The 14,874-nt window shown below is 41.1% G+C and overlaps 1 long non-coding RNA gene across 1 annotated transcript; it reads left to right on the forward strand.

Moving 5' to 3' along the window:
- Positions 1 to 6,603: 6,603 nt before the first annotated feature.
- On the forward strand, positions 6,604 to 9,070 carry LOC139838801 (uncharacterized). Its single transcript, XR_011756666.1, has 3 exons — positions 6,604 to 6,653; positions 6,746 to 6,820; positions 9,009 to 9,070. It is a non-coding gene; the product is annotated as an uncharacterized lncRNA (long non-coding RNA).
- The last annotated feature ends 5,804 nt before the right edge of the window (positions 9,071 to 14,874 follow it).

A 14,874-nucleotide genomic window follows, 5' to 3' on the forward strand; every position in this document is an offset into this window, starting at 1 on the left:
AGGATCGTGGGTTAATGTGGCCCTCATGCTCCTGGTCCTGTTTAAAGTTCAGAGCGAGGGAGTAAATTAAACATGGCATCTCGTGCATGAAGCTTGACAGATCGATCAGGTTGGCTAGAATAGCAATACAATGCTGCTCATTAGGCTAGCCATAGTGGTAAGTATCATGCATATGATACTACTACATGATACTATCTCTATAGTGGGTACTATCATGGAGTAGTATCATAGTCATGTTATATTTATTGTTTTTTAGAATCTCAATGCAAATTTGTGTACAAGATTTGTTTAGCATTAACTTTTCTCGTTATTTGCGCTATGATATGGTATCTACCTATGTTACTCTAATCTTCTCTCTCCTCTTTAATTAGCTGCCACATCAGCATTATTGTGGGACTAATCTGCATGATACTAGTTATGATACTAGCACTATGACTAGCCATAGGCAAATGCATGCCATGTACGATAGTATACATCCAGACATGTTAAGGAAATCGGTAATCGTTAACTGCTCGGCCGGCTTGGGAGTAGCGATTAATCGGAATTCAGACGATTAACTGATTTAATCGGTCGGCTATTAATCGGTGCAACCTACACAAATTAGCACTTAAAACAATTTATATAAGAAAAATGAAAAACCAAAGCACACAGTCTTCTTATGTCATATAGTAAGCATTAAAGTTGATAAACAAGGTCTAGACGTATTCAAACCAGACAAATCATGTATCTACCCCTAACCCTAAACTCTATCTTATGAAGTCAAGCATGAAGAGAAGTTGTTTTGGGTTTCAAACATGGAAATTTCAAAAACCCTCCCCAGAGCTACATTTTGGAGTGACTAAGAAGGATAAATGCTTAATTTTTCATATTCATGATTTAAACTTGTTCAAATCTTGGTCAAACATAGGATTTGACCAAGATTCAAATGGGCATAAAAATTCAGAAAAAAACAATAAAATGAAAAACCAATGCACATAGTCATCTTATGTCATCTAGTAAGCATTCAATTAAGTTGATAAACAAGGTCTAGACATATTCAAACCAGAAAAATCATGTATCAACAAGCTACCCCTAACCCCAAACTCTATCTTATGAAGACAAGCATGAAGAGAAGTGTTTTTTGGTTTCAAACATGGAAATTTCAAGAACCCTCCCAAGAGCTACATATTGGAGTGACTAAGAAGGATAGATGCTTAATTTTTCATATTCATGTTTTAAACTTGATTAAATCATGGTCAAACCTAGGATTTGACCAAGATTCAAATGGGCATAAAAATTCAAAAAAAAAAATGAAAAACCAATGCACATAGTCATCTTATGTCATCTAGTAATTAAGCATTCAATTAAGTTGATAAACAATGTCTAGACATATTCAAACCAGAAAATTTATGTATCAAGCTACCCCTAACCCCAAACTCTATCTTATGAAGTCTAGCATGAAGAGAAGTACGTGGTTTTTTGGTTCAAACATGGAAATTTCAAAAACCCTCTCAAGATCGAGCTTCATTTTGGAGTGACTACGAAGGATACATGCTTAATTTTTAATATTCATTTTTTAAACTTGTTTAAATCATGGTCAAACCTAAGATTTGACCAAGATTCAAATGGGCATAAAAATAAAAAAACAATAAAATGAAAAACCAATGCACATAGTCATCTTATGTCATCTAGTAAGCATTCAATTAAGTTGATAAACAAGGTCTAGCCATATTCAAACCAGAAAATTCATGTATCAAGCTACCCCTATCCCCAAACTCTGTCTTATGAAGTCAAACATGGAGAGAAGTACGCAGTTTTTTGGTTTCAAACATGGAAATTTCAAAAACCCTCTCAAGAGCTTCATTTTGGAGTGACTACGAAGGATACATGCTTATTTTTTCATATTCATGTTTTAAACTTGTTTAAATCATGGTCAAACCTAGGATTTGGCCAAGATTCAAATGGGAAAAATTGAAAAAAATGAAAAATCAAGGCACATAGTCTTCTTATGTCATATAGTAAGCATTCAATTAAGTTGATAAACAAGGTCTAGACATATTCAAACCAGAGAAATCATGTATCTACCCCCTAACCTAAACTCTATCTCATGAAGTCAAGCGCATGCATGAAGATATGTCGTTTTTGGTTTCAAACATTGAAATTTCAAAAACCCTCCCAAGAGCTTCATTTCGAAGTGATTAATTAAGAAGCATACATGCATGCTTACTTTTTCATATTCATGTTTTAAACATATTCAAATCTTGGTGAAACCTAGGATTTGACCAAGATTCAAATGGGTATAAAAATTCAAAAAAAAAACAAAAAAGGTCTTCTTATGTTATATAGTAGGCATTCAATTAAGTTGATAAACAAGGTCTAGACATATTCAAACAAGAAAAATCATGCATGTATCTACCCCCTAACCCTAAACTCTGTTTCATGAAGTCAAGCATGAAGATATGTGGATTTTGGTTTCGAATATGGGAATTCAAAAACCCTCCCAAGAGCTTCATTTTGAAGTGACTAAGAAGCATACATGCTTACTTTTTCATATTCATGTTTTTAACTTATTCAAATCTTGGTGGAACCAAGGATTTGACCAAGATTCAAATGGGTATAAAAATTCAAAAAAATAAGGTATTCTTATCTTATATAGTAAGCATTCAATTAAGTTGATAAACAAGGTCTACACATATTCAAACCAGGAAAATCATGTATCTACCCCCTAACCCTAAAATCTGTCTTATGAAGTCAAGCATGCATGAAGAGAAGTGGTTTTTGGTTTCAAGCATGGAAATTTCAAAAACCCTCCCAAGAGCTTCATTTTGGAGTGACCAAGAAGCATACTTACGTGCTTACTTTTTCATATTCATGTTTTAAACTTGTTCAAATCTTGGTTAAACCTATGATTTGACCAAGATTCAAATGGGTATAAAAAATGAAAACCAAGGTCTTCTTATGTCATATAGTAAGCATTCAATTAAGTTGATAAACAAGGTCTAGACATATTCAAACCAGAAAAATCATGTATCAAGCTACCCCTAACCCCTAACTCTGTCTTATGAAGTCAAGCATGAAGATAAGTACGTGGTTTTTTGGTTTCAAACATGGAAATTTCAAAAACCCTCTCAAGATCGAGCTTCATTTTGGAGTGACTACGAAGGATACATGCTTACTTTTTCATATTCAGGTTTTAAACTTGTTTAAATCATGGTCAAACCTAGGATTTGACCAAGATTCAAATGGGCATAATTTTAAAAAAAATGAAAAATGAAAAACCAAGGCACATAGTCTTCTTATGTTATATAGCAAGCATTCAATTAAGTTGATAAACAAGGTCTAGACATATTCAAACCAGAGAAATCATGTATCTACCCCCTAACCCTAAACTCTGTCTCATGAAGTCAAGCATGATGATATGTGGTTTTTGGTTTCAAACATGGAAATTTCAAAAACCCTCCCAAGAGCTTCATTTTGAAGTGATTAATTAAGAAGCATACATGCATGCTTACTTTTTCATATTCATGTTTTAAACTTATTCAAATCTTGGTGAAACCTAGGATTTGACCAAGATTCAAATCCGTATAAAAATTAAAAAATAAAATAAAAAACAAGGTCTTCTTATGTTATATAGTAAGCATTCAATTAAGTTGATAAATAAGGTCTAGACATATTCAAACCAAAAAAACCATGTATCTACCCCTAACCCTAAGCATGTATCTCGTTGTTTGCGCTATGATACAATATCTACCTATGTTACACTAATCTCCTCTCTCCTACTTAATTAGCTGCCACATCAGCAGTTTTGTGGGACCAATGTGTATGATACTAGCTATGATACTAGCACTATCATGTGGGTACCTAAATCTCGAGTCAAAGTTTGACACGAAACCGATGTGGACTTTATTAATGGTGGAAGGGAGTAACAATCATAAGCACATTATTATTATTGATTGAACAATATTTTATTTGATGTGCCATAAGAAGTTTAGAAACTCCTAGCCCCTGGAGGTGCCGTTTTGGCACACGCATGCATATGCACCCATTATTGAAAATAATAAAAAAACAATTATATAAATGTTAAAAAAATCTGACATAATTATTTTGGTATACATTGTGACATCCTATGTTCGTTCATAAGTTTTTGTGGAAAAACAACATTTTGTGTGGTGTGTACAAAAAAGGCAAAAAATGTGCTGTACGTAGTCGTGTTACAGAATCAAAATTTGTCTTTTTACAGGAAAATTTTAGTTTAGAATTTTTTGACACTTTGAAATGTGGATTCACATAATGGATTCCTCTACCTCGACCCCCTTGGATTCCTGAACAGACTTACGGTACTACTAGTAGGGCCTACTATTTTTTATTATTATTACCTACTGCAGCCAAAATTTAATCTCATCGAGCGGTAAAATTCCCCGCCAACGCCCAAATATCTCGCGCCGCAAAGTTTCAGATCTGCGAATATTTTTTCCCCTCAAAAGAAGGACTGCAAAATTCCCTTTTTCTCCTCTATCGCCCAGCTTCGCCCTAGTTTCGCCCGCAAGCCCTCAGAGAAATCGCCCCTCTTACCTACCTCCCACCTTCACGGCCGCCGCACCGGAAAATCACCGCTGCACTTCGCCGTTCAAGCTGCCACGGCTTCAAACCTCGAGGCTGCCCTATCCGCTTGATCCGCACCTACTCCGGCGTCCACTGCATCGTATCTCTTTCGCCGACTCTGTCGACCACCGCACCTGACCAGCTTCGCCGACACCGACGTCCCCGTGCACTGCACATCATCTGCTTCACCGACCTTCTACTTCGGCCGGCGCGCTGAACACCTCATCGACCGCCCAGCATGTCCTTCTCCGACCCCCCAAGATCTGCTTCCCCGGCACCCACCGCAACAGCAGTCCCCTCGCCGACCTCGACGTCACCCGTAAGAACGCGGAACACGTCTAAACGCCGCCCAGAAATAGGTAACCAGACATCCCTGTGCGTTTTGTTCTGTTAGGAGTATTGCAGCTGACTGTATTTCTGAATTCTTGCTATATTTTTAACTTACAAGTGCTTTCGTTGGTAACCACCTCATCCTTTAGATTTAAACACGACGCATAAGTATTTTTTCCCTGACCTAACCCACCCATTTGCTGAAACTCTACATGGTATCAGAGCCTAGGTTTCCTTCCTGCTAGTGCTAGCCGCCCCAAACAGTACCATACAAGTTCTTCCTTTGACCACAAAAACCGCCGTTGAGATGTAGAAATCCCGGCGGTGGGAGGCCGCATCAGGTGCTCTACGTGGGTTGCGGCTATCACACACAGCGATGTGAGTTGTGTGAGATCAGCGGCTGCTCGCGCGGGGACAAAGAAGAGGGTGAAAATCGTTTTGGTTTAGAAAGGAGAGAAGAGGAAGTTAATCCGTGGCAGAGAGATCTCGATCCGTGTGAGGGGGAGATGTTGGAGGCGTGCGGAGTGGGCCGAGCCTTTGAGCGCAGGGCGGAGCCGGAGGTTGGTGCTGGACGTTGACCAGCGCGAGCCGGTCGATGTGGCCAGGTGCGGTCTGCCAGGTTGGCCAGGGCGCGCAGACGAGGCGCCATCCGAGTGGAAGTGAGGAGAAAATGGAGATGTGAGGCTGTGAGGATATGTTGTGATGGAGTTGATGAGGCTGCGGTTGAGTCGTGATGGAGTTGATGAGGCTGCGGTTTAGTAGTGATGGTGATGGTTGTGGATATGTCCAGGGGAAAGGCATGCGTGCCTGAGGTGAGACTGGTTGAGGCCTGACCGGGGGATAGGCATGGGTGCTTGAGGAGTGGATGGTTGAGGCAGGAGTTGGCTGGGGGTTTGTGGGAGAGACGGAAGAGGTCAGTGGCCGGGCAGTGGAGAAGAGAGGCTGAGGACATTGAGGCGAGTGTGGATGGTTCTGCGGAACTTGTGTGGTGAGGCAGCCGGGGTTGTTGAGGACGTGTATGGTTAGGAGTTGTGCCTATCCCAGATGGTTGAAGCTGGATGTCTTCGCTGCTGATGAAGAGATGAATCGAGATGACAAGATGATGGAAAGTGCAATGCTGTCATGTATCCTAGGAGTTATGCTGAAAGTTCATTACTCATCGTTGTCATATGTGTCATGTTGTTGTTGCAAGATGGTCATGGTTGTTTACCCATGATCATCTTGAGGGGGTGTGTTGGACCATGAGTGAGTTTAGTAGTAGCGCTGTAGTAATATTGTATCCAGTGTGAGGCCCATAGAGGCCCATGTCCAGTGGTATTGTAACCCTAACTCAGATGATATAAATACAGAGTGTGGTGGTCTGAGTGATTTAACCCACCCATTCGCTGAAACTCTACAAAATATGAGCCACCAATCATGAACCGTTGAATGCTCTACATGTCCACGATTGACAACAACAAAGCCTTTATTCCCAAACAAGTTGGGGTAGGCTATACAAGTCCACCATTGACACGATTACAATTTCTCACTATTTGGCCGTAGGCTACTGCTCTAGTTACATCATGTTTGATATCTTTCTGCGATCCTGTATTACATGTTTATGCACGTCATAATGCTTCTACTACTGTTTGGTGTCAATTTAATTATAGCAAATCCTTGACTCGTAACTGTTTGTTGTTATTACACGTGCATCAGGCACATCTTACACTCAGAAACGTAGAGTAAAGCTCGCCTATAATCATGTAAGTACCTGCTGTTTTTTGTATATTGCTTAATGCAAACTTCTATATCTTGGATCCTGTTTCTGTTTACAATTGGCCTCTCCTTCATGCAGAGGAGAAATAGTGAGGCACCAGGTTCTTCTGTCCAAGTACCTGATGAGGTCCGTGTGACTCAAAAAAAAGCTCACGTAAGTTCCCTGTTTTTTTTTGGAATGTTAATTTACCTCCTGTGCGTAGTTCAATTGCATCATTTTTCTGTATGTTGCACTACCTAAGTTTCCTAATGGAATCTAATAAAATATAAACAATTACCATATGGAACATTGCACACTGCCTTTGACCCATCTGGCATCCGGCATGCCTGGGTATAAGTTACATGATTTGGCTATGTTAAACAAGTCCTGAAATTCTATTATGTTTATTTTTTGCCTGTTGCTTCATTGAGTTTGCCTGTTGTTCCATGGCTAGTGCATGAAGTTTGATAGAAATGATCCTAGCTGAAATGATGCACTTCGTGTTTTTTTATTGCTTTATTCCTAACCTAGCTTCCTATTCTACTTGAAACATGATTGCTTTATTCCTAACCTAGCTTCCTATTCTACTTGAAACATGATTGCTTTATTCCTAACCTAGCTTCCTATTCTACTTGAAACATGATTGCTTTATTCCTAACCTAGCTTCCTATTCTACTTGAAACATTGTGAAAAAAATAGTTATATTACTTGTTTAAATGTCTAGCTTTGTTTTTCTGAGTCCCATTGACATGATGTGGTATATCCATATTCAAATGATCTAGCTGTTTATATAATACGCTCCATGTTCAATTGCTTCATTCATTTTCTAGTAATCTACTAGTAAGTAGCACGTGCTTTGCACGTCACGACATATATAATTTTAAAATATATTTCCATATTTTATTTGATGTTGATAATTATTATTTTTTGCTAAAATTACTCACAAAGCCTAAAGTTTGGCTTTTGAAAAACTAATACACCCTAAAAGAAGTAATGGAAGGAGTAATATGTGAGTTGACTACAATTGAGTTTTTTAGTCAGTATGAAATAGAAGTATACCCTAATACGAAAGTGACAAAACTTTTTCATGGACACCCCATTAGGATTATGTATATTTTTGTGATTAGAGTCGAGAATTTTTAAGGATCTATCTTACCTTTTGCGGCATGCATATTGCACGGCAAGACTATCTAATTTATATATTTCTACTCCGTACCATATTTTTTGAAATTTAAAATACATTATCCAATATCTATGTATAAATTTACTACCTCAATTCTTTTTATGTGACCCACACGTGGCCACCGTTAGATTTTATATCAAAACTGGTTTGTCATGGGAAAAAAGTTAGACCTTAATATGAGTAAATACGAAATATTAGTACTAAATTAATATATAATATTTTATCAGCCTTGGTTGGTGGACCAATGAACTTCGTATCTTCGAGCTTGAAGATGGTTCTTGTAACATAGTAATTGCTATTTGTTTTCCTAGCACAGAATTATATATCAATATCTTCACATAACCATGTACGATGAAGATGATATTTTTCATAACACAGTGCCAATGTAGACGATGGCTTGTGCTTCTATAAACTCCCAAAACAAAAATGTTTTCTTGAGTAAAACAAAAGAACGGCTGAGATTAAATGATACATGTTTGGTATTAGGGGTGAGATGGCTGAGATTAAATGATACCATGATACTCTTTCGGGGGATTACACTATTTTAAATTTTGATGGTATATGAAAGCTAAAGCCTTAGATTTTGTTGGCAAGTGAATGTTGTCATTGGCCCTGTTATGGATTTTGCAATTCTATTGCCACTACTTGTACTGACATCTCGCTTCATTCGTGTTTAATTCGGTCCCGTTGGTACTCGAACCCGGGTGGGCTGGCTGTGCACTCGCAAGCCTTGCCACCGAGCTAGCACTCAGTTCTCAAATTAAGCAATGCCTCGTTATGCTTAATTTAAATATTATGGCACTTCATACAAGCCATACAATTAATTGTTGCATTGACCTTCTACATTGTCGAAGGCACTATCTGAGTCATGCTTAAATCAATCATACATTATTTTCCTAATTGTATCCAATCCAACTTGCACATGTTTTGACTGTATTTGGCTATTTGCTAGATTTCTTCTGTGCAGTGACCTGGCTTCGTTATTGGGCACATGATGTCTAGTTGCTTGGTTCATTGTATACATAATCGCCATGATCTAGTTTGGTTTGTTCTAAGAGGCATGTGGCTTAACTGGTTTCTTTGTTATATCTGCCCATGGTTCTTTCAAAATTATGTCAACAGTGCTGTTTGTTTGCCGTGTATTGTATTGCATTTTAACTTGTTTTGTCTTAGTTTCAGCCTGCAAACAAAGCTGTAATGTCAGTAGGGACAACCCATTTATCAAGTGTTGCGGTCATTTCACAGAGCAACAAAGGATGATGGCATGTGCTCTCATTGGTCCACTGAGTCCAGTACACCAACCGTTCCAGAAAAAATAGATGTACGAGGCTCTATTTTGGATTGCTTGCTATGTTATATCAGATCAATGATGCTCTTGAAATTGGAGGTCTTTTATTGCATCATATGATGTTGTAACTTGTTTTATCTAAATTTCAGGCTTCAAATAAAGCTACAAAGCCAGAAGCAAGGGCCAATGCCTCAAGTATTGATGTTTCACAAAGCAGCAGTGAGAGTGCATATTGCTCGCATAGGCCCATGGTATCTATTGCTCAACTTAATCCGGCACAAAGAGATTTGGGGGATGCACTCCAAGAGGCAGTTGATATATTTGGGCGGGAAAACAAAGATACTGATGAAATAATTGCCAACACACGCCAAGAGATACATGAATTGAAAAATAGGCAAACTTTGACAGAAATGTTCTAAAGAATCTCCTATGCACTTGTCATGGTAAGCCAGTTGTGATGTGTCTGGGAATTGAAGGTGTCTAAATAAACTTTGATTCTGTTGTTCAGTCAAGTGGACTGCTGATGCCAATGCTGTAATTACTTACTGCTCAAAATTTCGTTCAAAATTTCGTGGTCTGTAATAATTGCAAATTTTGTTGTTGTACTAAAATTAGATATGTTCCATGTGGCTGCTGTATTTTGTGTGAAATAATATCCTGTTGTGTACTTCAATTAAACTATAAATCGGCTGCATGCTGAAAATTTGAATCTGAGCGCACGTGTGAACTATTTTCTGCTCGTAATGCAATAAAGGCTGTTTCTTCGAAGACTATGAACATGGTAGCCCATTAATAATACCTTAATAATTATGCCTGCTAGCAAGATAGATGGTCCTTATTATAGTCAGGCATGCCAACTTGTATGATTAAAAGTCGTTCCTACACATTAAATATACCATCTGCATTTTTCTCTGTAATAACTTTTCTTTTTACACAACTCAAAACTTGTCATGCTAATATGAAATTCGAGATGGCAAAACATGGGAAAGATAAAGATATCACCAAAAACTCTTTCCTGCGAAATGCTGGGTTTTGAAGCCCAAGTCCAAGTCTTTCTCTGCTCAAGTTTTGGAGGAACAACTCCAAGTAGAACGAGTTGCAACAGCTATACTAAGAACAAAAGTTGACATGTTGAGATCGAGATTAGAAGCATGTGATGCCCTACTGCACGAGGCCAATCAAGTTCGTTATAATCTCCCAAAGACTAAGAAAATGCCATAGATAATTGGAGATGAACACTACATAGTGAGTACATTGGTCTTGTGAAATGTTTCCTTAGATTATGGCACCTTTCCTACTTTTGTTGGTGGATGCATTTATCTGCGGTTGGGTTCAACTTGGTAGTTGTTCCTGTGGATGTTATATAAATTAATTGCATAGCCTTTTTCAATCAGTTCGAACTTAAATGGTATCATAGCCAAGGTCTCAAGTTTGAATTGTCGAACGTGTGGTTTAATTTAATCTCAGTCGGGCGGCAAAATCTCCCACCAATCCTGAAATATTTCAAACGTATTTTTGAATTGGATTAAGAAGATAGGGACAGAGATCCAGTGCCCCCACGTTCACAGGGCACAACGTGACCTGAGGCTTCCCATCCACCATTCGTTTAAATCCAACGGCAAGGAAAGCAACAACGTGACCCGATTAATTTCTGCTGAACTGAAGAGCTGCAGTGTTCTCTCGAACCTGAAGAAATAGAGAAGGGAACAGAAGATGATTTCGGTCCGAGCGCATCTGGCCGGGCTAAAAATGCGTCTGGTACATGCTCCAGCGGAGCGACGCATAGTGACTGGGCCATTCACAGCGACGCAAACATGCCTAAATATGCGCCTCAGATCCGTCGCGCGGACGCTGCGTGGACGTGTAAAGTGTCCGCTCGCGTCTGGCTGACGTTTCGTTGGGCCCGCCTGGAAGTGACCTAGCGTCGATGCGTCTTCTCAGCGGCGCCGCTTCGGCAGTCCGCAGTCGCATAAAATGGCGATGCCTCGCGTGGCACGAGCTGTCACCTACCTCTGCGAATGGCGATGCCATGCGTGCTGCGGCCGCCGCGTGCCTCTGACCTATATAAACAGGAGCGCACACATATCATCTCCTCCCACACTAAACAGCGGTGAGTAGGAGGTTGAGCGACATCGGCTAGGGTTTAGTGTGGGAGGAGACGATATGCGCGCACCCCTGTATATATATGTCGGAGGCAGGCGACGGCCGCTGCACGCGTGGCGTTGCCATTCGCAGAGGTAGGTGACGGCGCGCGCCACGCGAGGCATCGCCATTACGCGGCCGCAGACTATCGAAGCGGCGCCCTAAGAAGACGCATCGACGCTGGGTCACTGCCAAGCGGGCCCGACGAAACGTTCGCCAGACGCGAGCGGACACTTTACGCGTCCACGCATCGTCCGCGCGACGGATCCGAGACGCATATTTGGGCATGTTTGCGTCGCTGCGAACGGCCCAGTCACTATCCGTCGTCCCGCTGGAGTTTGTACCAGACGCATGTTTGGCCCGGCCAGATGCGCTCGGAACCGAAATCATCTTCTGTTCCCTTCTCTATTTGTTCAGGTTCGAGAGAACACAGTAGCTCTTCAGTTCAGCAGAAATTAATCGGGTCACACTGTTGCTTTCCTTGCCGTTGGATTGAAACGAATGGTGGATGGGAAGCCTCAGGTCACGCTGCGCCCTGTGAACGTGGGGGCACTGGATCTCTGTCCAGAAGATAGATGATGATCATGGTAGTAACCGGTATTTAATGTGATGATGATTTGATTTTGCAATCGGCCATGAACAGAGGTACTAGTACGGTCTCACAATTTTTTATCATTATAGTTGGACCTTAGCCAAATTCAAAATCTCATAGCGGCAAAACTTCCCGCCCACAAAATACAAAAATTTCACACGCTTCCAAATACCCATTCTACCCCTGTGGAGATGACATCAAAGTCGGTTGGTGGGGGGGTCTGCCCGTCATTTTTTGGATCACCACCTCCCTAACCCGGAAACCCTCCCAAAAAAAATTCATTTCCCTCAGACCACCCACCGGAACTTCCCAAGTCCCTCTCTCCCACCTCCACGACCACCGCACCGGAACATCCCCGCCGGACTTCCCTGGCCTACCCGAGGCCTCGCGATCCTCGTCATCCGGCTGCCTGCCGGAGCCGCTTCATCGACGCCGTCATCAACCGGACCGGATCATCCCCGCCGAACCTCGAAACCATATGCTCATCCAGTAGTCTACCGCAGTCGCTTCAGCTGCGGTATCGTCCACCCCACCGGAGCCGCTTCGCCGGATCCGTCGTCCACCGCATCGGATCTTGCTCACCGACACCGCTGTGCATGAACCGGATCTCCTTCACCGGCGCCGTGCATGATCTAAACTCTTCTACTGTCGCTTTTCTATTGCTTGCCTGCAAGTTCTTGTTTAATCTTGGGGGAACCTGTTTGTGCTAACGACGCGCCGTTACGTTTTTGCAGATCAGATGGGTAACCATGAAGTGTAATGGCCGTCTCTCCAACCCCAAGTAGCACATGTTGCGTACTTCATCACCGGATCTATCAACCCCAGGAAGATCTGCTGTGACTCCCACAGAGTGATTCTCCTAATGTAAGTCCCTTGTTTTAGCGCCATGTTCTGGGTTCAGATGCTTGTTTGTCTGAAGCTCTTTTAGTTCATTCCTAGCTATGACCGTAACACCTTGCTATTTTCTAGTTCATTGCTAACTTTAAGCGATTGAACATTTTGGTTTGCATTCCCTGCTCTGTAGATGTAGCCATCATAACTTCTATCTTGCTCAGTCGTTGTTACAAAAATTATAGGTATTATAGTAACATCCTGCTATTATTTAGTTCATGGCCAATTTTAAGTAATTGCACATGTTGGTTCGCATTCCCTGCTCTATAGCTTTTGGCATCGTAACTTCTATATTTGGTTTACATTGCCTGCTCTGTAGATCTAGCCATCATAACTTTATCTTGCTCAGTCGTTGTTACAAAAATTATGGCCTTCTACTATGTTGTTTGTGCCAATTTTTTACTCCATGAACATGTTGGCTTGCATTCCCTGTACTACAGGTGATGCCATTGTTTTGTATCTACTTCATTGTAAGCTAACAAAGTAAGGGCTTAGTTTGGCATGCTATCACTCTGCTATCTAGCATGTAGTACAAATAAACTTGTCATATTACTAGATAATAATTTTGTGTGCCATCTTGTTCTTCAAAAGCTGCATTATTGACTTGTTTCTCTGACTTGGCATGACGCTCACATATGGAATGCTGAACATATTGGTTTGCATTCCCTCTTATACAAGTTCACAGGTGATCCCACTATATTCTGTATCTGGTCCATCCTAAGCTCCAGCATTAACTATCCTCTATGTGTTGCTCATTACAAGTTTATATCTCGAAACATCTTGATTTGCATCCCCTTCACTATAAGTTCAGGAGTATTATTTAGTTCACGGCCAAAATGAAGTAATTGCACTTGGCACATGTTGGTTCACATTCCCTCCTCTTTAGCTTTTGCCATCGTAACTTCATCTTGCTCAGTCGTTGTTACAAAATTTATAGCCTGCTACTATGTTTGGTTTACATTCCCTACTCTATAGATGTAGCCATCATAACTTCATCTTGCTCAGTCATTGTTAAAAAATTTATAGCCTGCTACTATGTTGTTCATGCCAATTTTGTACTCCCTGAACATGTTGGTTTGCATGGGACTCGACAGTAGTAAGTCTGCTGTTTCATTCTAACATGCTCTGTTATATTGGCTGTTGGTATGCGGCATGCACTCTTTGTTTGCTTATTGTGCGCATTACAATGATCTTGTTATAACGACGAAATGATGACTTCCAAATTCTTTGGCAAACAATATTGTAGTGTATTTGCCTTTCCATTGTTGCTGTCTTAACTTGTAATGTCTTTGTTTCAGATATAGGTGCTGCATGGACAACTTAAAAGATTGCCGGATCGCTTCATTGTATTGCTAGGTTTAATTACCATTCAATTTCGCTGGGTTCTATAATATTTTTTCAAAGCCTTGCAGCTGATGTAATATTTAGTTAGTTTTTATAGTTCTTTCGCGCATTTTTTCTTTGGTGCTTGTGGTAAGTGAGGCTATCCGACAGAAATCAATGCTGCGTAAATATTCTAAGTATCTAAATCACGAATTCCCATCCCTTAAACGGCCCAATTAAGCGAAATCACATATGTGCCGGCCCGCAAAATCCTAAAGCGCCTATTATGCCGGCATATAAACAGCAACTAAACGGGCTAGCCCACTTACTTATTGGGCCAGCCCACTTGATTTATGGTGGACCCCACACACTAATTGGGCCGGCCCACTTACTATAAGGTGGACCCCACAAACTACTGGGCCGACCCACTAACTAGTTGGGCCAGCCCAATTGCTTTTGTGGTGGACCCCACATACTAAATGGGCCGGCCCTTTAAGAGGAAAGTGGGACCCACTTGTGCTTTTGGCCCGGCCCACTATCTTGTTGGGCCGGCCCACTTGCTATATGGTGGACCCTACGTTCTAAATGGGCCGGCCCTTTAACAGGAAAGTGGGACCCACCTGTGCTTTTGGCCCGACCCACTTGCTACATGGTGGACCCCACATACTAAATGGGCCGGCCCTTTAAGAGGAAAGTGGGACCCTCCTGTGTTTTTGGACCGGCCCACTTGCGTGTTGGGCCGGCCCACTTGCTATATGGTGGACCCCACATACTAAATGGCCGGCCCTTTAACAGGAAAGTGGGACCCA

Source organism: Lolium perenne, chromosome 4 (genome assembly GCF_019359855.2).
Source record: "Lolium perenne isolate Kyuss_39 chromosome 4, Kyuss_2.0, whole genome shotgun sequence".
In the NCBI taxonomy this organism is placed as follows: domain Eukaryota; kingdom Viridiplantae; phylum Streptophyta; class Magnoliopsida; order Poales; family Poaceae; genus Lolium; species Lolium perenne.